At 41.7% G+C, this 24295-nt stretch overlaps 1 protein-coding gene across 3 annotated transcripts in view; it reads left to right on the top strand.

The window, feature by feature from the left end:
* Positions 1-24295, top strand: part of RIT2 (Ras like without CAAX 2) — a 282203-nt gene that overhangs the window by 99510 nt on the left and 158398 nt on the right. The gene's annotated exons all lie outside the window — the stretch shown is intronic.

The raw sequence follows: 24295 nt of genomic DNA, 5'->3' as shown, positions 1-24295 counted from the left end.
AATTCTACGTCACATACTACTGTCGTCGTCGTCGAGCTGGCTGTTTTTACTTTCATTGTTTTGCTCTTACCGGCGTGGATATTAAGTCCCACGCACCTTGCTGCTATACCTACTCTATCAGTCTTCTCTTGGAGGTCCATCTGAGAGCTTGAAATCAGGGCGATGTCATCCGCAAAGTCACAATCTTCAATATGACCAGAGGGTCCCCATGCGATCCCTCTTGGCCTATCTTCGGTGGCTTTCCGCATCACCCAGTCTATAACCACAAGAAATAGGATGGGCGAAATAACAAATCCTTGTCTAACTCCCGTTCTCACATGGAACCACTCGCTCCGCTGTCCTTCATGGTGAACACAACGTCAATCAAAACGTCAATCAAATCTTTGTGACGTGCCTGGGAGTTATAACTCTCATATTGATAATGATATTTGTTTGATGCTCATTTGGCTGTGTCATGGTCATGTGATAGACAGTTGGTCCTGAAATGAGGGAGTATCATGTTGATGTTGATGTATGAGGATTCAGCCAACACTATTGGTGAACACATGTATGTGAGGTCATATTAATGCAAGAACCATAAACACTGCTACATGTAGGACAGACAGGATTGTCCATGACCACTGCAGGCTGTTGCAGCCTTGCTTTGCAGTGTTCACCTTTTTCACATTAGGTCTTAATGCACCTGATTTCAAAGTGGTTAATAGTTGCATGCCATATCTGCCACCACTTTGCTCTGTCACCAATGGCACCAAACAATGTTGCATGCTGGTTCCCACACTCTTTTCCATCTTTTTTTCACATATTTTGATGGATGCATTTCAGGACATTGACAGTGGAATATTTATCCAGTTCTGCACTGATGAGAAGTTGTTCCCATCAGTTCCCATGCCCACATGAAAGAAGCAGATTTACTTATTAAGGTGCTTTTATTTGCTGATGACCGTGCACTCATTGCTCACTCAGTTGGTAATGTTCAGTTTATAACTGATCACTTGTGCAGTCAATTGTTTTGGTTTCACAATCAGCCTGAAGAAAACTGAAGTATTGTACCAAACAGTATCAGGTGATGCACATCTTTACCTAATTATTAAGATCAGCAATGTTCCTCTTGTGTCTGTGGTGAAGTTTTGCTATCTGGGGAGTTTGCTATCACAGAATGCCACAATTGATGAAAACATTATCCATCATATAGTCAAGGCCAGCTCTGCATTTGTGATGCCAGTCCTGAAACCCTGTGAAAGAAAACTCTTTTACCAATAGGTAAGTGAAGCCATGAAATCTAATTAATACTTGCTATGTGTTAACAAGGGCAGAATTTGCTGGTGGAAAAGGCCCATTCAACATCCTGTATTATTCCATTAGGGGGAGAAAATGCTCAACCTCTATGTAAGGTCTTGCATCTGAAGAAGTGGGGTTTTTTACCCACAAAAGCTTATGCCCAAATAAATCTGATAGTCTTTAAGGTGCCACTGGACTCCGTGTTGTTTTCAACCTCTATGGGTTGCTTTCTTATTTTCAAACCATTTCTTATCACGATAAACATTGTTGCTGTTTTTATGAAAAATAACTGTGAGTACTGGGTTTACTGCACTATAGATGCAGCATAGGGTCACACTCTCTTCTGGGTTAATTCTCCTGATGTCAATGGACTTATGTCAACAGAGAATTTGTCCTGTAATAAATAAACGGTTGAAATTCATCCAGGAGAACACTTTCAAATCTATCATCTTTAGAAACTTGCATCTGTTTTAAGGATCACATTGTTGAGCCAGGGTGGGAAGGGACTGAGCAGGAAAAGAAGTCCAGGAGGACTTCTGGTTGATTCCACTGGATTTCCTCTTGGGGCTCAGAGAATGCATGAGCAGTAGGAGCAGATCTGGTTGAAAGAGTGCAGCGTGGGTTCCCTTCTGCGTGAGGAGTTAAGAGCTGCTCACTGGGAAGCCACTTAGAGTGCATAGCGACAAGAAGTTTTACTGGATTTTCAAAATCCAGGATCTATGCTGCATAGTCTTGCATGCCATCTACTAGAATTTGAACTATTAACTGTTTATCAGTATAAAGAAATCTCTCTTTTCTATAGCTTTCCTGTAACACCAGGCTAGTTTGAAGCAGGGTTGTACCAAGGCCACATCTTTGCCTCTTCCCTCTCCATATCTCTGTAAGAAAGCTAGCTGAACAGACAGTGCTGTCCAGGAGCAGTGCCTCCACTTCCCAGAAGGATTACACACAATGCAGCCCCATGTTTTCTGCTTATTGTTACTTTTAATTGATGTTTCCAATCACTGTTACAAATGTTCTGACTCTCATTACCCACTGGTTACTACTGTTTGGTTCTGAAGAGGTCAGGCATTGTTATAGATCTTAGAGGTACCACCTTTAAAAGGAGCAGTGAGTAATGAATGCAGACTTCTCTTTGGACATCCACTGGGTACATCCATCACCTCGGATTACCTTCGCTGGACATTCTGTACTGACAGATGGCTGAAAGCACATGTTTATCTGGCTATAAAGAAGAAAGCATGAAAGCAGAAGCTTGGAAGTGTCCACTGGGAGTACTTCATTCCTTTCATTTTTAACTCTTTCCAGATGACTTCATTTCTTTGCTTTCTGGATAAAGGCAATAGCTAATAGTTTCTTTTGTTGGACAAGGGTTAAGTTTTCTCCTGTGTTATCCGGGTGAATCCTAAATATAATTAATGACAAGTTGAGTCTGTGAACCACACCCTACTAGGGTAAACAGGGATCTAGAAGGAAGTAAGGTCTCTCCTTGTTTGCAGCAATCATTGAGCTCTCAAAATGTTTCGGTCTGAGATGGCAGAGCTGTTGCCATTAGATCTTGTCTTGGGCTAAGAGCTCCCACATGTTGAGGTCAATTTTGCAAGATTGGAAGTTGGTCTTGTAATGGTTTGTAATGTTTGCTTGGTCTGCCCCTAAAACAAGTTCCAGTCTGCAATTCTTTGTAAAAGACTCTTTTCAGTATTCTAGTGTCAGCTGTACAGACCACATGACTGCACCATCTCAGTTGCACTCTTACTATGAAAGCTTCAGTGCCTGTGATCTTGAGGCATTCAAGGACCTTGGTGTTTAGAATTAAATCTTGCCATTTAATTGCCATTATCCACCGTAGATACCGTAGGTGGAATTGGTCCAATTTAGATGGTGTTGATAAATAATCAACATATTGCAGCCATAGAGGAAAGCGGTAACGACAATAGCACTGTAAACATCAATTTTCCTTCGCAATTTCACAGCGTATTCAGTCCAGAGATGACACTGATGATTTCTGAAGGCCTCGCAGCCTGTGCCAATGAGCTTCGTAATGTTGTCGATTATTGCATACCATGAAATGATACTGCCTAGGTCACAAAATTTGTCACCCTTTTGAGTGGTACATCTTCGACGGACCCAACTGGACCATGACTTCTGTTATCTTCAGGCTGATTGTTAAACCAAAATATTTTTGGTTATCTGCAAAGCAGTCAGTGAGCAACTGAATGTCCCTGAGGTTATGGGCCAATAAAGCACAATCACCAACGAACAGTAATTTACGAATAATTGTCTTCATAACTTTTTTGTCTTTGCATGCAGGCAATAAGTCACCTCCATCCATACGGTATTGCATATAAATGCCACAACCAATGCTTCTGAATTCCTCTGTTAGAACATCAGCAAAACATGATGCTAAAGAACACTGGAGCAAAAACACAGCCTTGGTTTACTCCATTGGTGACAACAAAGGCATTTGAGAAGCAGCCTTGGTCAAGGACACCAAACTTGCAGATGTCTGTCCACAGGCCATTTCAATTTACAGCGTCAAAGGCCCTAGTAAGGTCAAAAGAAACCACATATAGGGCTTAATAGTGCTCACAACATTTCTACTGACTTTGCTGAAATAATAAACTATTAGTAAATGTTGCTATTTTAATAGAGACTGTTTTTATATTTATAAATTATGCACCCAGCACAATATCTAGGACTTTTATGACCATTTAAAGAAAATCACAAAAAAAAGAACATGCCTATCAGCTCTAAAGAGAATTTAACTACAATAAACCGAAATGGGGGAAAGCTGGCGGGGAGAAGAGAACCATTATAGCCATTGAGAGCAATCAGTCATACACACACACTCATTTTTAACATTAACTTGTCTATCACCTACCACATGTTTAACTGTGTATTGTCTTGTCATAATCCTAGCTTGTGGGCCTCTAGGGACTACCATAATATGAAAAATAATTATCAATAAAGAGATAGAAGAGATTATTATGTATTATATGTATCAAGGTAGCACTTTGAGGCCCCAGTCAGAATCAAGAACCCATTGTGCACAAACACATAAGAAGAGACAGTCACTATCCTAAAGAGATTACAATCTATATAGATAAGACATGGAGTGGGAAGGAAAATAGAGGAACAGAAAAATGAAATAACTTTCTAAAGGTTGCACAGCAAATCAATGGAAGACCTGGATATAGAACCAAGTACCCTAACCACTGGACCCCGCTGTCTCTCAAGACGTGCTGAGAAATGCTCAGCTTCTATTCCTGCTATGGAATATGTACTAAATGGAAAACAAAATAGTGAAAACTATTAGCACATCTGGGACCTTGAACTCTCTTAGGACCAAGCTCCCTGTTCAGCATATTCCAAACCAATTGGAAAGTGTACAATTCACTAGTAAGTGGGGATTACAGGTCCCCCTCTGTTTCTGATCCGCAAAGAATATGAGTAGTTACAACCCCCTCCCCCACCTACAGAGAACTGGTTCATTAGTTCAAGCTGTAACTGTCTATACCTTTAGCTGTGGATATCCCCAGTTCAATCCCTGGTGTGCTAGCCAAGAGTGCAGTTGTCAACAGTGCAACCAGAGACAAAATGAAAGAAATAATATATTGTCTGAATTGTAAGAGAATGCTAAAAAATTCCCATTAGGCTGTTCAGAAAACCAGCTACAGTTGTACCATGAACAATGGATAATATTAAAAGAGAGTAGCTCCTGAATTTAAAGGCTGACTAAACTGTTTGGTGCATTTGAATGTTTAATTTGTCATTATATTGGCCGAGAAAGAAATTTACAAATAAGACAGCATGGGATTGTTAAGAGTACATAAATGTAGTGGCTGAAGAGACTAATTGACAGACCCTGAGGTGGTGTAAATCAGAACTCAGTGTAGCTACATAACATAAATGTATATGAGCTAATGAAGACCACAGTTGGTTAAAGAAAGGAGGGGTTACTTCAACTAATCTTAGCTCCCACCATTATTTACTCCGATCCATCAGAAAGCCAAAGGTGAACAGATTTAGCTGGATCCTCTTCATTTAAAACTCATGTGCACAGTCCAAACCAAACACAGATATAATCAGCTTAGGGAAATGCTTCTGTCAAGTGAACAATACACTACTGGGTACATGGCATGTGAGCCTAAGTAGCTTTAGGTTGCAAGATGAGTTACAGACCTTACAACAGATTTTTGCCCCAGATCCCTAAGTGGCCCCCTCAAGGATTGAGCTCACAACCCTGACTTTAGCAGGCCAATGCTCAAACCACTGAGTTATCCCTCCCCCTGGTAACTATCCCTTGGGTGCCTCAAATTTTGAGAAACTAGCACACATGGCTGAAACTAGCACACTAAATTATCTCTCTCCACCTACTAGCTACCAGGTGCTGGACCACCCCATCTATCTAGGGTACACATATGGCCCCATATCACCAGCTATTTGAGCACCTCATGCTCATTCATGTGTTTATCCTTATAACACTTCATAAGGTAGGAAAGTAGATAGGAATGTGTGGTCCAAAGAAGCTGAGGGCCTTGGCTAGGGTTGCACAGAGAGCTTGTGACTGAACAGGGCATTGAACCCAGGTTTTCAGCTAGTTTCATAACTACTAGACCATCCTTACTCTGACAAGCTATGGGGTTACTACCATGACCTACTATCGATGGCCCCATTTCAGGCAGTTTTTGTGAACTCCTAGCCACCATCCGTTTGTTACTATTTGGAAGTGCAGCCATTGCATACCATGCTTGCTTGCTGTGCATCTGCATGATCCCCTACAGAAAGTGTTTCTATTCCTGTTCAATTTTTTGGCTTATTTATAGAATTTAGGACCCTTTTTGACCAGCTGTGGTGGACCTGTCCCTACATACTCATGATATTCTGTGATATTTTATACCACCACTGCAATTCCTTTGAAACTGGATCTAATCTCGTTTGTCTTCTGCTTCTGACCTCCTATCTTGTGATTGCAGACTCTGGCTCTGACTACTAGGTTTGGCTGCCATGACCTAACTGTGACACGCTGGAGTTCTTGTGAGAATAGATTTTTCTGATGAGATAGCCCGTTGTGACAGTCTGTACCCCTGTATTCACCTCTTGCACACTATTGTAACAATCTTGGTGCAAGTATGCCTTGTGAGGTATCATTGGAAATCTCAACTTTTGCCAGAAGCTGGGAATGGGCAGCAGGGGATGGACCACTTGCTGATTACCTGTTCTGTTCATTCCCTCGGAAGCACCTGGCATTGGCACTTTCAGAAGACAGGATACTGGGCTAGACGGACGTTTGGTCTGACACAGTATGACCATTCTTATGTTCTTAACTTGCTGGTCAATATTGTCCTGATAATATGTGTGTGGCAACATTGTATGTAAATTTGTAAGATTCCTCTGTATGGTATAACTGAAACATGTTTCACATCGTTTGTGGGGAGTGGCCACAAACCAGTTCCCCAGATACAAAAGGCAAGCTGATGCCTCAGCCAGCTCTCATCAAAATCAAATGGACTACCACCCGGTGGCAGGAAAGAGGGTGTCGATTAAAAATCTACATCTTCACGAAGAAACAGTTTGGGATTCCCGTCCACACAGACTTTCTGTCTCCTGAACCTCAGCTGGAGATGCTTCTTGAAGAAGAGAAAAAGCCATAAGAAGGGAGAGCAGATGCCCCAAATCATTCCTCCCTTTCTCTCTGCCCATGGCATCCACAACACCTTAAGAACAAAGGAAGGGGAGAGGGACCCTGACTGAAAGAAGTTCAGCCAGTAAGTTTGCTGAAACACGTGGTGTGGGAGACTTTGCTTTGAATTCATGTAGTTGTTAAATGAGGCATTAGTTGCATTTTACTTTTATTTTCTTGTAATCTATTCTAACTCTTAAACCTCATTACTTGTATTCACTTAAAATCTATCCTTTTGTAGTTAATACACATGTTTTATCTAAACCAGTGAAGTGTTTGGGAACCCCTACTTGAGATAAGAGGATTTGTGCATATCATTTTTGATGAATAAAATGATGGTTTTTGTATGAGCTTGTATTGTGCAGAAGAGAGCTGGGCAGTACAAGATATACATTTGGGGGGAAAGTCTGGGACTGGTTTGCTGGTGTTACTCTGCAGTGTAATCCGAATTCATACACTATTACCGGGAGTAGCTGCTGGAGGCGGTATAAGAGCAGACCAGGAGTGGTAGCTCTCACAGCAAAGCAGTGTAAAAGGCACCCCCAGTTGGAGAACTGAGGGGACACAGTTGTTCCTCAGTCCAGATTGTACCTTGGGTATGTCACACCCCGTATGCTTTGCTTTTAGTGAAACCAGAAATACCACAAGACAACTGGCAGGTCCCCTGCTGGTGTATATCAGGATAGTGCCACTAAAATCAATGAAGCTACAGTCTTTTACACAAGTTGAAAATCTGGCTCAATATTTTGTGTCACATTATGTTAGTTTAACTCCTAGTCACATCTGGAACAATTAAGTACCAAAAGAGTGTAAAATGAGAAATACCGAGGAATAAAATTAACAAACAGCTGTTTGACATAATCAACTAGGGAAGAATTATCTGATAACTACTGTGGCCTTTTTCCAATGGCCTGGGATTTGCTATGTCTAATATCCCTGCTGACGTCATCCAGGAATGTGGCTGGAACATTATGGAGCGAGTTGATAACTACCGTATTTATTGGTGCAAATTCAGACTTGAGTTAAGCAGGCAGTATCAGCTTAAGTAAATAGAATTATTCCTGGTCAGACAGAACTGTGTAGTTTCTAAGAATTGGCTTGATAGCTCTGGGGACACTGTATAAATGTAATTATTATTGTATTTGAAATCTCAGAAACCATTCACTCTCAGGCTTTGTCTACACTAGCACTTTTTGTCGGTAAAACTTTTGTCAGTCGGGGGTCTGTATTTTCACACTGCTGACCGATATATGTTTTACTGACAAAAGCACAGGTGTGGACAGCGCTATGTTGGCACGAGGCACTCTCCTGCAGACATAGCTACGGCCACTCATTAAGGGTGGTTTAATTATGCTGGCGGGAGAGCTCTTTCTCGTCGGCAGAGACAGTGGCGCAGCTTGTGCTGCTGTCAAGTCTCTAGAGTAGACACAGCCTAAGTTTGGGGAGAAAGTCCTTTGGTATAAAGTGGGAGGCCGCTAATTTATCCTAACTGGTTTTCCCATCATAGCATCTCTTTGTGCAGTTTGGGGTGTGTAATACCTATTGCTATGGAAGGGTGTGTTTGTGTGAGAGAGAAATTCTTTGCTTGTTGTCGCCCTTGATTCTGGATGAGACATACCCCCGAATCTGTGACAGGAGTCAAGTAATCTATTTTCAAGGCATACTAACCTACAGCTGTTAGACTTCAGTTACCAAAGTAGGCTTCCCCAACCAACAGCGAAAACAAAACAGGCTAAATTCCTGTAAAAGTGCCATCAAATCACATCAACTAGTCACTTTTGATTCATGGAAGGGTGCAGAAAATGCATTTCAAGCTAGGAAATTGGTATTGTTTTGGCTTGAAGTTGAAAACAAGCAAACTGCCAGCTGGATTTTATTTTTTAATGTCATAAAACCCCAAATTTCTTGCCAAGGCCTTCCTCATCATGGGCAGACAACATTTTCAAGACTGAGTTCCAAAATGCATATTGAAATCCCAGTCCTATAATTGTCTTGACACAGGCAGTCCTGTCTGCAGTGTCATTTGCTTCAGTTATCACATTGGGGCCTTATGTACTTCAGACTTATTCCAGCAAAGCGTTTAAGCACATATCTAACTGTAAGCATGTAAGTGGTCCCATTTACTCCAATTTAGGTCTGTGGTCAGGTTAGGTATATGCTTAACTAACCTTCAAAAAACTGGCTAAATAGTGGAATCCAAAGTGAAAATCATTTATTTGTGTTGACCAAAAAATAACACAATAGAATCCTATCAGTTGCCAGTAGTGTCTCTTCCCCCGCTAGTGAAGAGTTTATTCCAGATAGGAAAAAGCTGTTGTCACATCACTAGTGGACTACAGGCATTTGGCTTTTTTCCTCCTTCATCACAATGCTCTGAGGAGATGGCTTTTCCATGACTATCAGTCCCCTGTGTTACTATTCAGAGATTATCAGAGTTAAACCTTGTTTTTCTATGGTTATTCATCTCTATAGATATGACTATAAATGCATCTTGAAGTGTGAAGACAAGGTATTCCCCTTACAGGTGGACCTCAGCACTTTTGGATGATCCAGTGATATTTCTGAAATATCATTTAAGGTCTTGTTGAGCTTAGAAAATTCCATCTAGCACAGAGTGAAGCAGAATGCTTATTATATGGTGTTTCATTCACCATGTTACAAACATATGTTCCATGAGCTGCCCTAGCTACCAGCTAATTTTCAGACAATACTTATTTTGATTTCTACTAGGTTTTGACCTGGAAAGCAACAAATGGTTTTGGATCTATCTACCTGAGATGATCTTTCCCATATATGATACAGTGGCAGTTGCAATCATAAGGGCACGAATATTTAGGAGTGAGGGTAATTACCCATTAGAACAATTTACCAAGAGTTATGGTGGATTCTCCATCACAGGAAACTTTTAAATCGAGATTGGATGTATTTTCTAAAAGAAATGCTCCAGTTCAAACAGGACTTATTTTGGGGAAGTTCTGTGACCTGTTGTTCAGAAGATCAAGCCTGATGATCAAATGGTCCCTTCTGGCCTTACACTCTGTCCTTTGGACTAATTGTGAGAAGGCTGGCTTCATTCTGAGATCCCAAGTTGAATTTACAATGCTAGAAGATAAAAATAAAAATATTTGCATAAAAAGCTGATCAAATATGCTATCATAGTCTTTGAGGAAATAAATACAGAACCCCGGGAGCTAAATGTGCATGGGTCATTTGTTTGAGTATTACCTGATAACACTGAAAATTATTAGGGGGCTGGGGCACATGACTTACCAGGAAAGGCTGAGGGAACTAGAGCTATTTAATCTTCAGAAGAGACGAGTGAGGTGGGATTTGATAGCAGCCTTCAACTACCTAAAGGGGGGTTCCAAAGAGGATGGAGCTTGGCTGTTCTCAGTGGTGGCAGATGACAGAAAAAGCAGCAATGTTCTCAAGTTGCATTGGGGGAGTCTAGGTTGGATATTAGGAAATACTATTTCTCTAGGAGGGTGGTGAAGCACTGGAATGGGTTACCAAGGGAGGTGGTAGAATCTCCACCCTTAGAGGTTTTTAAGGCCCAGCTTGAAAAAGCCCTGTCTGGGATGATTTAGTTGGGGTTGATCCTGCTTTGAGCAGGGGGTTGGACTAGATGACCTCCTGAGGCCTCTTCTAACCCTAATATTCTATGATTCTATGACAATGAGTCCATACTTCTAGGGACTACATCCTCAACAGAACAAACACCACCTTGGTACACAAGCATAGATTTAAATAGTCAAAAACTGACATTTAAAACTGATAGGGGAAGCAGTCACTGCAATTCCAAACAAAAACCCAAACCAAACCAAACCATAAAAAAAACCAAAAACGATTATCTTCAATCCCAGACTGGAGATCTGCACAAATGGGGCTATGACAATACATTGGATGTTTGTGGCCATTTCTTTAGGAAACTGGAGAAAGGACTGAAAGTTCTTCACAAAATCATATATGTAATACAAGGATTGACAACTTTCCTACTATGGTTGCCAGCAATACAAAGACTGTACCTAGCAGAGAAACTGGAATGCATTAACAACAACAAAATCAAACTACAGGAAATATCTTCACAGGGCTATGAAAACTGTTCAGGGAATACAAAATAAAACTGGTGTCATCAGCAACTCCCTTTGCTTTCACAGCCCCATGCCACATGCCTATACTTTTTCTAGGGAAAGTCAAAGAAGAATTAAAGAGAATGGAAGACGGGGATTGTTTCCCAAACAGAAGAATCCACTGACTGGTATGTGGGGAGAGCTGTAGTACTAATGACCATTGGTAAACTCCCGATTTATGTGGACCTTACACAACTTAATAAACCATGCAGAGAGAGAGAGAGATGCTTCCTGCAGTTGACCAGACATTAGCTCAGTTATCAGAAGCTAAAGTCTTCTCAAAGTTAGATTGTACACCAGGCTGCCTGCAAATCCCTCTTGCTAAAGGGGCTATATCATTAACTCCATTCATCACCCCATTTGGAAGGTACTGTTTCAAGCATCTTCCAATTGACATATCTTCAGCATCAGAACACTTACAAAAGAGAGTCTCTCAGATCATGTCAGATTTGCCTGGCATCCTTTGCATGCAGATGTTGTGTTGGTATATGGCAGATATAAAAATGAACATGATGAGTGACTACATGCAGTTTTGAGACACTCCCAACAAGTTGAATGATAAATATGAATTTTGAAATGAGCAGATGTAGCCTGTAGGACACATAATTAGCAAACAGGGAATTCAGCTGGATTTGGACAAACTGAAGTAATTACTTGCCTTACCTAACCAACAGAAATTTCTGCTCTAAGAAGATTCCTGAGCATGACAAATAATTTTGGGGAAATTCTTACCAAATTTAGCTCATCTGACAACCTTTAAGAGATCTTCTTAATAGTCATATTATGTGAATCTTGAGCTATTCCACAACAAAACACATTTAATAAAATAAAAGTACTACTGACATTACCACCTGTTTTAGCACACAGGTAAACTATCCAATTGTTTCAGTGGACGTACCTTCATATTGTTTAGAAACAGTGCTCTCACAGAAGCAGCCAGAAGTAGATCAGAGACCTGTTGTATTCATATCAAGAAGCTTCACAGAAACAAAGAAGCAGCATGGTCATATGGAAGAGAAAGCTCAAGCAGTCATTTGGGTTTGTGAATGGCTCAGTTTGACTTGAATTTCAACATCGGAACAGACTACAAACCCTTAGGGGCATTACAAGATTCCAAACCACTGGATGACCTTCTACCTATGAGTCAAAGATTTAGATTGATGTGGTTTTCTTTTGACATTGAACACGTATGAGGAACAGCACTCATAGTAGCACACACTCTATCTTGAGCCCCAATTAAGCAGTCACTAACAGTTGAAGATATGTGTTATGGCAGCAATTCCCAGAATCTGCCGGCCAACTTCAGCAAATTAGAGAACAACAAAAGGATGAGATTTGCCAGAAACTGACTCAACTCTGCCAAAGAGGGTGGGGTTGAAGGAGGCAACCTTCAAGAGCCCTACTAATATGCTGGCAGGACCAAAATGACCTTCACATGGCTAATGGCCTGCTTCTGAAAGGATGATACATTCTTATCCGCATGACACTTCAGAAAGATATGATCTCCAAAATCCATGAGGAACACCAAGGTATAAATAAGTGCAGGGCATAAGCAGAACAATCCGTACTGTGGGCCAGTCTGAGTAGGCAAATTTAAACTTTAGTAGATGGCTGCAAAATATGTAACAAGGGGAAAATATCACCAGAACCATTATTCTCTACAATGTTATCTGACAGACTTTGGCAGCAGGTAGCTACAGATATGCTTTTTTTTCCTGGAAAGGACACACGTACATTATTGCAGCTGATTCCTTCTCAAGATATATTGACTTGGCTATACTTACACAGACTTCATCAGCACAGATCATCCAGAAACTAAAGTCAATACTTGTGAGTTCTTGAAGTCCTCATATCTGATAATGAGCCTCAGTTTACTTCTGAAACTTTTCTAGAATTTGCACAGGACTTTGATTTTCAACATGATACTAATAGTCCACATTACTGATAAAGTGGTGCAGACTTCAAAAAGACATCTGCAAAAATCAGTGGACCCATATACAGCACTCCTGGTATATCTGTCAACACTGCTCATGTCTGGAGTATCTTAAGCAGAACTTCTGATGTGAAGATGATGGAGGATACCTTTACCTGTGACACTGATCCACCTTAAACCTCAGGCTGAAGGACCTGATCTGAAGGCTTTTTGAAAAAAGGATGCCGAAATAAAAATTTGGTAGCAACAAAACTTCAATGTTTGACACAGAACAAAAATACTACCTGAACAAAAAGGACTACTCTGGAGGAACTGGGTTCATCTTCAGTGTTCCCAGCACAACAAAGAGAGTATCTGGAACCTGCTAGTGCTCTGTCAGGAAGTGAGCTCCCTTGTGCAATGAACTCCATGCACAAACTCAGCAGAAATTAAAACAAAGGATTACTGCTCAGGACTATTTAAATATAATTGATAAAGTGACATAGTAGTATCATTTAAAGGAATTTGAAGTTTATTTTGAATTGTTGTGTGTATATATTTTGGTTTATAACTTGTTTTAATTGTATTATAAAGAAAGGGGAATGTGGAGAGTTTATAAAGTTCCTGGTCCTTCACAGTTACCAGAGAGGACCCCAGGGTGTTCTGCAAGGAGCTAGATAAATGTAGGGACTTACTAGTTACGGCATATTCTATGTGCTGCTAAAAGTATGGCTCTTTGTATTTATGTCTTCACACTACAGCATTAATAATGACCATTTATTACAGGCTGGCCAAAAACTTTCCAGGTTAAAATTTCCAGACAGAAACATGTTATTTTGTAAGAGAGTGGGGGGAAGTCTTGCACTGCTGGATAGAGCATACGTGGGCAAAATGTCAGCAGTTAGCACTTGGAGAAAATGAAGTGATTTCTGCTGTATATTTAATATTTAATTATACTCAACAATGGAAACAATTTCCAAGCAGCGGTAGATGTGATCATTTTCTGGAACAAATGGATAAGAGCAATTTATACTCTGTGCAATCCTTGGCACTATCACAGAGAGTTAATGTAGTAAAGTGGTGGGAAGGGAAGCATGACATAGTGTGGCAAACTGGACACCCTCCAAGATGCTCATTAGCCATGTGACTAATCTCAGAATGAATACATAATGCAAATGAGATGTGAAAGCAGCTTCCTGTTTTCATGAGATATCACTGTGTGACATTGTGTCAAATAAGTGGCAGGAAGAGTTGAGAGCACTAGGGCTGTGTCAATATCACATTTTAATTGAAATGGGGGTAGGGAGGGAGATGTTTCAGTGTCAAATGCAAATTTCCATAAGATTTACTAAAGTTAAAATAACGAGGAGTCTTGTGGCACCTTAAAGACTAACAAATGTATTTGAGCATAAGCTTTCGTGGGCTATGACCCACTTCTTCAGATATATGGAGTGAAAATTACAGTAGGCAGCCATAAATATATAGAACAAGAAAAGATGGGAGTTGCCTTATCAAGTGGGGGGTCAATGATTCAATCAGGGTGGATGTGTCCCATTCCCAACAGTTGACAAGAAGGTGATTCACCAATGCATTAAAAAAAGTTGCTAAATGATCTTTAACAAGGCCATGGAAATACTTGGGTGGACTTGTGAAAGAGGACAAATATGTGACTCAAAATACTTTAAGTTTATATAAATACCAAAAATGTACCTGCTTATTGGTGAATGCTTTCTTTTCTTTATGCCCCACAATGGTGTTGTGGGATACAAGGCTGACGAACCCACTATTTATGGTAGAATCATAGAAGCCAAAAGATAGAACATGCATATTAGATCATGAAACCAACCACTTTGCCACTGCAAAATCATTCAGATTCTTAGACTGTTAGGAATCTCTTTTGTAATTTCTGTTAATAGTGAAGTATCTGGTACTTCCTGGTCTAAAACACTGTTTGGTTATTTATGTTGCATCTCTTGGGATGTGATTAATAAAGATTTGAATCCCTTAATACCATCATCGTTTTCTTTTAAATTATAAACTAGTGGTGGTGGGTTGAACCAGATTTCATACATTAAAAATTGACTTGAACTCAACCTTTTTTGTTTCTTTCTTTTGTAAGATTAGCTTTGTCTAGGACTGGAAAAGAAAGCACCAAAATACTAATCTGGAAGTACCAGAAATCTTATAGGAAGGACTGCTTAAAAGAGCCTGGTTGTATATCTGTCTCTCTGTGTAGCTAGCTAAGGATATACCTATGCTAGAAATGCAACAGTGGTACAGCTGCAGCACTGCAGATGTGCTGCTGTAGTGTAGATACTTACTACAGCAATGGAAGGGTTCCTCCATTACAGTAGGTTGACAAAAGAATTAATCCATTGACCTAGCTGTGTCTACACTGGGGCTTTGGTTGGCTTAACTACATCACAGCAAACATTAAATTTTTCACAGATGTAGATAAGACAACTGTAACGGGTCAGACTCACCCCTGCGGCGCCTCCTGCTGGTTACTCTGGGAATTAGCTTTGTTCAGCACCGGAGCGCCCTCTACAGGCTGGTGATCCACCTGTTCTCAGGCCCCCGTGTCCCTCCCTGGACCTGGTGCCCCTTTTCTCTGGGGTGCTGCCCCCTGGCAGTAACCCCTTTTCGCTCTGGGCTTCCCCTTTTGTCTCAGGGAACCCCCACCCTCTATCCCTACCTTGCCTCAGTATGTGGCTACTGTCAGTCATTGTCTAGCCCCACACCCTGGGGCAGACTGCAGTATCAGCCTATTCATCATTGGCAGGGTTGGGTTTGGACCTGCTGCTTTGGCCTACCCCTGGGCTGCCCTCTGCAACCCCCAGTACCCGTTGGCCTTGTGCTAGGCCACAGCCTGGGGCTTTCCTGGCTAGAGCTCCTCAGCTCCTCAGCCTTTCCCCAGCCCTGCTTCACCCTAGGTACTTATCTCAGCTCCTAAGCAGCCAGACCCATCTCCCTCTGAAGGCAGAGAGAGACTGACTGCCTTTGGCTTCCCTGGCCTTTTATAGGGGCCAGCTGTGGCTCAGTTTGGGACGTGGCCTCACCTGCAGCCACTTCCTCAATTAGCCCAGTCTTGAGAACCGCCGCTCTCAAGCCCTGCCAGGCCACTTTTAAACCCCTCTGGGCCGAAGCAGGGGGTCACCCTGCTACACACACCCCCCTTAAAACCCCCACGCCTGGGGATAGGGAGGTTTCTTGGCCTGTCTCAGCCGCCCATGTGCCTCCAGTGCCACTCGCCTCTTTTCAGATTCCTCCAATCACTTTCTCAAGCGGACCTCCTCCTCCACGACGGCCTCATAGTCCTTAGCGAAGGCCACCCCACTCGCTTCGGACTCGCGGAGGGCCCGCTCCGCAGCTTCCAGCCGTGCACGCAGATTTGCATCCCCCAGGCCCTCTTCCCTCAGGGTCTGGGTTCCCTTGGTGGCCTGTCCCATAACCACCTGGGTCCATTTTGTTTCTAGGACCTGTTTCTTCTGGGCTCCCGCCTCCTGCGGGGCCCACTCCATCTGGGTCCCTCTCTCGGTGACTGGCGGGGTGATGGTCTGGGTCCCCGCCTCCTGTGGGGTCCCCACGATTGCCATCTCCGCTGGTGTCACCTCCCCGGGATCCAACGTGGCCCCTTCTGGACCTCCGGGCACCTCCCTTGGCCGACCCTCAATGCTCTCGAGGGGGCAGTGCCTCCTAATGTGGCCCCGCTTCTGGCAGCCCCAGCAGGCTCTTTGCCTCCTCACTGCCTTGGGCCTTCTCTGTCCCTTCAGGGGCCTAGCCTTCCCTAGGCTGCCCTGTGCCGTGTTCTCTGGGCCTGGGCAGTCCCTCCCGAAGTGGCCCATCTGCCCACAAATCCAGCATGCTCAACTGTTCCTGGAGGGCCTCCTGCACCTCCCATATGTCCTGTTGGGTCTTCCGGATCCCCTGCAAGTGGTCAGCCCCCTTTCTCCAGGGCGCTGACACCGGGGCCCAACCCGGGACCGCATCTGGGGCCTCTGCATAAAAGACCCCTGTGTACCCAGGATCCATCATCCCCTGGGTTACCCTAGTTCAGGCAATAGTCCACTGTCCTTGCCCTGGCCCCTTGTATCAGGGGCGGACCACTCCTGCCCGCATTCTCCACCACGTGTAACGGGTCGGACTCACCCCTGCGGCGCCTCTTGCTGGTTACTCTGGGAATTAGCTTTGTTCAGCACCGGAGCACCCTCTACAGGCTGGTGATCCACCTGTTCTCAGGCCCCCGTGTCCCTCCTGGACCCGGTGCCCCTTTTCTCTGGGGTGCTGCCCCCTGGCAGTAACCCCTTTTCGCTCTGGGCTTCCCCTTTTGTCTCAAGGAACCCCCACCCTCTATCCCTACCTTGCCTCAGTATGTGGCTACTGTCAGTCATTGTCTAGCCCCACACCCTGGGGCAGACTGCAGTATCAGCCTATTCATCATTGGCAGGGTTGGGTTTGGACCTGCTGCTTTGGCCTACCCCTGGGCTGCCCTCTGCAACCCCCAGTACCCGTTGGCCTTGTGCTAGGCCGCAGCCTGGGGCTTTCCTGGCTAGAGCTCCTCAGCTCCTCAGCCTTTCCCCAGCCCTGCTTCACCCTAGGTACTTATCTCAGCTCCTAAGCAGCCAGGCCCATCTCCCTCTGAAGGCAGAGAGAGACTGACTGCCTTTGGCTTCCCTGGCCTTTTATAGGGGCCAGCTGTGGCTCAGTTTGGGGCGTGGCCTCACCTGCAGCCACTTCCTCAATTAGCCCAGTCTTGAGAACCGCCGTGCTCAAGCCCTGCCAGGCCACTTTTAAACCCCTCTGGGCCGAAGCAGGGGGTCACCCTGCTACAACAACCTAATTTGTAGTGTAGACTAGCGCTAAATCATCTATGTGCTATACCATGTCATCATATAGGCTGAATGCTTCTGAGGTTTTCCCTCAGTGCTCATCTGAACCAAACTTGTGTTTTTATTTATTTATTATTACTACTAGTAGTAGTAGTATTAATTAATTTATTTCAGCTTTGTATGTAGAGTTTCTGGGTATTTCTATGGAGCTAGTCACCATAGTGTCTCAGCACCTTTACAAGTACTCCCATTTCTACTTTTAAGCATCGGGGAGATCTTCAGATAGAGCAAGGATCATCCCTAAACCTTCATCCAAATATCAACCCAAAATGAACCTTTTTTTTTAGTTTGAAGAAGTAAAAAACATTTTTCGTCTTCAGATGTCTTTGCATTTCGGACTGCCAGTCAGAAGTTGTAGTGCTGAAAGACTGTTCACCTGCATCCCAGAGGAATTGTGGCCTAGTGGACAGTGCACTAAACTGGTATTTAGCAAATCTGAGTTCTTGTCTTTGCTCTACTGCTAGTTAATCTTGAGCAAATGGCTTTGCATTTTGGAGTTTCAGTTTCCATAGCTGTAAAACTGATATAATGATACTAACCTCCTTTATAAAATGCTTTGATGTCTAGTGATAAAAAGTGCTATAGAGAAGCTTGTTGTTGTTATTGTCCAAGCAAAGTGAGACCCTACACTCAACTTAATGGCACTTTTCTGTTTGTCTGTTATTATTGTTATTTCTGGCCTGATATGAAGTAAGAATTAACAGAGAAACCATGGAGGACAGAGGCTGGAAACACCTAGTAGATCATCCAGTCTATCTCCTTGTAGGCAATGTGGGATCATGCCCCATAGTGGATTTGCCCATGTTTTATCCAGTCTAGTCTTAAAGTCCCTAAAAATAGAGATCCCATCACTTCCCTTGAGAAGAATGTTCTCACATGGTTTCCAGCCCAATTTTCAAGGGTAAATTAAGACAAATTCTATCCAGATCCATCAAAATTCCAGCCTCTCCAACCTCCTGATCACACATTTCCTCCAACTTTGCTTCCTTCCCAAGCTGGGTTCTTCTTCCTTTTCTCCCCTAGATGGGTTTTCTCTTTTCCTATTCAAGAGTCAGCCATCTTCCTGCTAAATGATGCAGTATAGCCACATTCTGAATATGTTGTGATGTTCGCTTTAAAATGTGCTCAACTCAGCCAACAAGCCTGGCTCAGAAAGATCCCAGGATTCTGACTCACTCCACCCCAGTCAATTTTTCAGACCTAAAAGGTCTGCAGGCTTCTTAATCAATCAGTTTTATTAGATCACATGTGACATATGTCTCTTGCACTTGCAAAATGAAAAACATGCACAATCTAAAACACTATCTACAGCATTTCAAGAAAGATGTGGAGAAATTGGAGAGGGTCCAGAGAAAGGTCTAGAGAACATGACCTATGAAGGAAGGCTGAAAGAATTGGGTTTGTTTAGTTTGGAAAAGAGAAGACCGAGAGGGAACATGATAGCAGTTTTCAGGTATCTAAAAGGGTGTCATAAGGAGGTGGGAGAAAACTTGTTCACCTCAGCCTCTAAGGATAGAAAAAGAAGCAATGGGCTTAAACTGCAGCAAGGGAGGTTTAGTTTGGACATTAGGAAAAAGTTCCTAACTGTCAGGGTGGTTAAACACTGGAATAAATTGCCTAGGGAGGTTGTGGAATCTCCATCTCTGGAGATATTTAAGAGTAGGTTAGATAAATGTCTATCAGGGATGGTGTATTTGGTCCTGCTATGAGGGCAGGGGACTGGAATCAATGACCTCTCAAGGTCCCTTCCAGTCCTAGAGTCTATGAATCTATGAATCTATATAATTTTCATATAATACATTAAAACATCACTCAGAACTTAATAAAAAAGCTCTTCTGCACAATGCTAAAATGACAAAAATTGCCACCTATTTGATAACTGCTTGGGATTGAGAAAATACCAAAAAACATTCTCTCTTGAGATAGTAATAAAGATTATTTTTATACAAAAGAGGTAAAATCCAGTGTGCTATCAGAAGCTGGAAGATTTTACAGTCCAAAACATGAGTTAGATCTTCCAATGCTCCAGATTTACATGAACAAAAATGAAGATGTGAAGGAACTTTTCCATATCTATCTTTAAGGTGAGCAGTGTCCATGGTTTGGAATCTTAAATGAGTATGTGTCTTATGTAAACTTGTTTGATAACTTGGTCAAAAACGTGGGCCATCTTCAAAATAAAAGAACAAAAAGCAAACTTAGAATCATGAATCATAGCCCAGTCTTCTTTTGGGCAATATCTATCACGCTCTGTTTGAGTAGTTGGTTATGTTGATTAAAAGATATGGCTACTAAGTGAGCAATAGAAAAACCCAATCTGATTATAATAAATTGGAGGGTCTTATACCATGGAATTAAGGAGTACACATATTGTTCCTCCATCTCCTGAAAGCAAAGACAGGGCCATTTATAATCTGAAAGAGTACAGATCTTAGACCAAACTTTAAGAAAAGCAATACAAGCTCTACAACTTACAAAAGAATAATCTACCTCGGAATGTTAAAAATGAGGCAGGGGTAGAATTTGAGACCATTAAAAGTTTCCTCAAAACATTATTCTGAACACTCTCGAAAGCTAAAATTTGGCTCATAAACCTAACTTTGGCCTCACAAAGCATCTACGATTTTATATTAACATTAAAAATTCTTAACACTGGGACAACTTGGTTCCCACCATATGAGCAGGTAAAACAACACAACCCTCAAGCAAAGCAAATGGCCTTTGGTTTTAAGTCTTTATGATAAGGGGGACCAAAGGCCTGAAAGATGAAACTTTATCCCTAAATAAGTAAAATAGAGACTCGTTCTACAAGGTGGCCTTCTATCTTCCACTAAATTTGCAGAGCGCTCTTCCCAGAACATATTATAGTTGAGACATATTGGACATACTATAATTGAGAACAAGGCCATGAGATTTACAATAAGAGGAAAAATGATGTAACAACTGGTGAATGCCTCTTGGAGTTTGTGATAAAACAACCATGCTATCATAATATAATGACACTCAGATAGATCTACCCTTAATTTGTGGTGGAGAGAAATGATCTTCCTTTAAAACATTCACACATCATTAATATATAAATTAAAAAGAAGAGGCACTAGAATACTCCCCTAGAAGTTGGGAAAACTTTAGTATGTTCTCCATTAACTTTAGTTCTTACCCTAGTTATATTGCCCCGGTGTAGAGACTCCAACATATGCAAAAGTCTTAGATTGATACATATCCTTCTTAATTTTACCCAAAGTTTTCCTTGGTTAATAGAATCAAATGTCACTTTTAGATCTGTGAAAGCAGCTTACAATATAGTACCCCTAACCACAGTATATTTATAAAGCATATACAATAAACTAAAACAATTCTCAACTGTAGCTCTATGAGCCCTAAAGCTGAACTGCTCCCCATGTAATAAATTAGCCTCTAAAGTCCATATTTCAAGTTCAGATAGTAAAAAATCTGGAATATTTTTTCCCTGCCACATCTAACAGACTAATAGCTCTATATGAAGCAGGTCTTTTTCTATTCTCCTTTTTAAAAAAATAGAAACTATGATACTATACAGTCAGATGGAATCCATCCACTATGAATCATGACAGCAAATATGACAGGTAGTTAGCCAAGACTGGGGTCCACCAATCAAAAGTCTCCTGGAAAACTTCAGCAGGGAGAAAATCTTCCTCTGGAGTTTTTTTTCCCATCATTGGACTAAAATAAATGACTGACCTTCACTGTCCATTACTGAAGGCCAGAGTGGTAAATCAACAAAAGGATTCCTCATTGCATGAACTATGGTAGAATTAGATTAAAAACTGGTTGGGGGACTCATTAAAGACCTGGCCAAAAAGTGCTATCCAGGTTTCATCGTTAATATGGGGTTCTTCAACCGGAGTATATCTACCAAAGCCGAGGCTACCATCTTCCAAAACATGGAAGAATTTGTTGCTTTAGCTGCTGCTTCCACAATGATTTAAGATTTTCTTGTTTTTATGATATAATAAACCTTTATATCTTCTTCTAGTGGCGCCTAAAGTTTGAAGTAAATTAGGAGAAGGATTACATCTTACCCTATTAGCTATGTGCATTAGAACAGACTTTTCCTTCATGCAGTCCTCATCAAACCCAGTGTACTTATCTTTGAAAGCATTTTGGGTATAATTAAAGCCAAAATCAATTTGTTTAGAAAAAGTGGTTGTAAGAATGTTACCAGCAACTAATATGATTCACAAATCTGAGACGAATTCTCAGACTGAATGATTACATACAGACTTCTCATAAGCGTTGAACAGAGCATCCAATGACCCTTCCGGATGCTTATTCAAAGTGACCTCCAAACCTTTTGAGAGCCTTGGCCATATATACGGTCAGCTATTGGATTGGCATGTTGAATATATCATTACAAATGTAACTCATCTTGCAATTATATGAGGGCTGTTTGCGACAAATGACAGCTGTCACTCAGGGTATTTATATGCTCAGGAAATACAACCTGAGCTAGTAATTTTCCTTTGCTAATATCTATGATATAAACTATTGCAGACAGGCAAATACACATTCTAACATTCTAATGAAAACAGGAATAAGATCCCTCTGAGGGCTTTTCCTACTTGTAATTTTTCCCACTGTCATTTCATTGTCAATGCACCTGCTCAAAGGTGATAGGTCAATCAGAAACCCTTCTCTGGTCTTTAGGCCTCCAGACTAATCTCAGAAATGAAACCACAAGTTACTCATGCCATTAGAAGATGTGGAGCAACTTTAGCACTGGAGAATTCAGTTTAACCACAGTGGTACTAGCCAACAGTAACACCCATTAATATAGTCAAAGTGCTTTGAGATGCTAGGAGGGGAGGTGCTATGAAGTATAAGGTTAGGGGCTAGGTTCTGGCTTTAGCCAGATCCCCGAGAAAGCAGTAATGCATAAACTGTCCCAGGAGCAGACCTAGGAGTCACTGGGCTTCAGATACACCCCTGTGAGTGAGAGTCCTGCCCATGCTTCATCTTTGCTCCTAGTGGTGGGCTGGTACATCTTACCCTTTACCAGCTGTAAATGATTATTATTCTTACCCCTTCTACTGGCTCAACTACTCTGTCAGTGAGCATAAGGGGTGGAGATAAGACTCCATCACTTCCCTGCTTCTTCTCTCCTGACTGCTCGAGGGAGGTGAATAAGTGGATGAGTAGCCCTGATTACTACCACACACTTAGATCCAAGATCTGGCTGGTTCAGGTAGGACATAAGAGAGTTCTTACTTCATAATGGTGGCATGAGAGATTTGTGCTACTTAGCCACTCTGCAAATCTCATCCCTAGCCCTAAACTATTCATGCTTGTTATTTCTTCCATTCGCCCTATTACTTTCTTTGTATTAGATTTAAGAAACAGTCTTCTCTTTGTGTTCCGTTTTCCCCCAACTGAGAAAAATGTCAAGAGAGAATCAAAGCACAGTATTTGTCCCCTTCAATTCTTCCTACACAGCCTGGTTTAATAGTGCATCAGCACCAAACAGTCAAAACCAAATCATAAATAGTATATAACAATGCACTAGCGTAGTTAGGACTCACAAGCACCAGTTAGCTAGTTTAAAACTTAGGGAGCATGAAAAGGAAACTGCTCAGCTACCATTACTATAATGAAATCCGAGCTGTGCTTAAGGATATTCTCAGCAAACAAAGCATATTCAAAGTTCTTTTATATCAGTATCTGCCTTAACCAGAATCTAGAGAAACTGAACCCAGAACAGAAATCAGCTGTTGTACATAAATTATATATTTGTTAGATGCTGCTAATGCAGCAAGTAAAACACGCTGAAGGCCTGTATCTCAATTAACGGTGTGCTTGCTTTGAATCAATTAGGAAATGTCAGGTAGAACATTTTGTAAAATTAAAATGAAGTTCTTTCTCTCAGTTGCTCACAAAAGAAAATAATATTATGAGGCCTGATCCTCAGCTGACTGAAACCCATAGAACTTCATTGGAGACAACACAGCTAGGCCAATGTACGCTGAGGATCTGACACATGGTTTCCTACATCGATTTCCTACTTCTCTGTACATTATGGTTTATAAAAAGCATTGCTTTATTTATATGGAACTGCTTCCCATTTTGTAATTTCTAAGAGATGGGTGATTTAACTCTCCTACTGCAAAATGTGCTCCTACAGAACTAATGTCTCCATTATCCTTTTTTCATGGAAGCTAGTAACCTTCTTCATCTGCCTAAATCCAAAGTCCCACCCATGTTAATAGCCAGATAGATGTAAACTTATTAATTACTCCCCCTGAAATGATAAGTGAATTCATAGCTGTCAGATCCTCCCACTCTCTAGCTCAAACATAGAGTTTTCAGAATAGTGAAATTGCTACCTGTTATTTTTATACATCAAGATGTGTGTGATCAGACCCCTATT

Source organism: Mauremys mutica, chromosome 6 (assembly GCF_020497125.1).
Source record: "Mauremys mutica isolate MM-2020 ecotype Southern chromosome 6, ASM2049712v1, whole genome shotgun sequence".
NCBI lineage: Eukaryota > Metazoa > Chordata > Testudines > Geoemydidae > Mauremys > Mauremys mutica.
Note: the sequence above shows the minus strand (reverse complement) of the source record. Positions and strands in the feature narration are given on the sequence as shown.